This window comes from Trichechus manatus, unplaced genomic scaffold (assembly GCF_000243295.1).
Source record: "Trichechus manatus latirostris isolate Lorelei unplaced genomic scaffold, TriManLat1.0 scaffold00002, whole genome shotgun sequence".
In the NCBI taxonomy this organism is placed as follows: domain Eukaryota; kingdom Metazoa; phylum Chordata; class Mammalia; order Sirenia; family Trichechidae; genus Trichechus; species Trichechus manatus.
Window position 1 is genome coordinate 22,774,659 of NW_004443938.1, and position 1,487 is coordinate 22,776,145.

Below are 1,487 nucleotides of genomic sequence, written 5' to 3' on the forward strand. Positions count from 1 at the left end.
ACAGCAGATCCAAGATTCTGTCTATAAAAGTAATGACGGTACATCTTTAATATTAAAGAATTAGGCTATTAAAAAGTTCATTCTCAGAATTGTTTTTAATAAAAGCTCATTTGTCCTCTTTTGTGGGTGCATAATAAAGTTCCATGGGTTTGTTCACTTCCCAGTATTTCTTACTGACCAATTCCATAGAAGAAGAGCCATGTAATACAGTGAACTGGCCATTGGCTATTGCTATGTAAATGGTATACTGCTTCTCACTAGCTGTATCAAGGTTCACCTGCTTTGATTCTCCTTTACTTTGAAGTTCTTCTAAAGCTAGCCTCACAGCCAGATACTTGGATAAGTGATCAACAGTGGCATTACCTGAAGTCTCTGTGTATCTTGTCTGTGCACTGTCATCTTTTTCCATAAGTGTGGGATGAGGCCTGAAATACTAACTCCATTTCACCAGCACCATCCATGACTAAATCAATTGCCACTGTTGCATTGCTACTATCAAGCTCAAGCCCAGAATCATCAGATGTTTTGGTCTATTTGTTACCAGGTCCTGCTCCCTGATTGCTATGTCTGGATGCATTACCACAGTGTGAACTGTCAACATTATCTTCTGCTCCACTACTATTTTGAATCTGTTGTTTCTTGCCTCGCTGCAGTCTGTTCATGGCCTGTATCTGCAGTCCTTCCTCAATGCTGTGACTGAGTACTTGCTGAGTACTGTGCTTGTTGATCCTGGCTAATACTCTCTCTTGATGACCTTCATACTCGTCATGAAAAAATAAGAAAAAATATTTATTATTGTTATGTCTTCTGGGTGGATTGACCCTTTAATCATTATATAATGCCCTTGTCTCTTATAATGAATTTTAACTTAAAGCCTACTTTATCAGAAATTATTATTGCCCCTCCTGCTCTCTTTTGGTTACTGTTTGCTTGATATATTTTTTCCAACCTTTGATTTGTAACTTATTTATGTCTTTGTGTCTAAGGTGTGTCTCTTGTAGGCAACATATTGATGGGTCATGTTTTTATGTCCATTCTGCCACTCTGTGCATCTTGACTAGTGTGTTTAATCAATTTACACTCAGTGTGATTACCAATAGATATGAATTCACTGCTAACATTTTTTAATACTTTTTTTTGGGTGGTGTTAGTGGTTTCTTTGTTCCTCTTAATGTTCTGTGCTGAGTTCTTTTTACATATGAATTTTCTTTTCCTATCATTCATTGTTGTTTTTGTGTTTAGTGAGGGTTTTTTATTTTCTTCTTTATTTTGGTAATAGATTTATTAATTTTCTTTATGATTGCTCAGAAATTTACCTTTATCCTCCTAAGTTTAAAACAGTCTTTTATATCTTGAAATATCATTGACTTCTTGTTTACAGCTTAACTTGTTTACACCTTATCTCTGGTTCCCTGTAATTGGTTTTGCATCTTTATTTTACTTTTGTGAAGTCTTTATCTAGGTTGATATTTGGGTGATGGCTGTTG

The 1,487-nt window shown here is 35.5% G+C and overlaps 1 protein-coding gene and 1 pseudogene across 2 annotated transcripts in view; both read right to left on the reverse strand.

Moving 5' to 3' along the window:
• UST (uronyl 2-sulfotransferase) overlaps positions 1–1,487 on the reverse strand; it is a 351,032-nt gene that overhangs the window by 142,207 nt on the left and 207,338 nt on the right. The gene's annotated exons all lie outside the window — the stretch shown is intronic.
• LOC105756089 (E3 ubiquitin-protein ligase RING2 pseudogene) lies at positions 14–1,188 on the reverse strand (annotated as a pseudogene).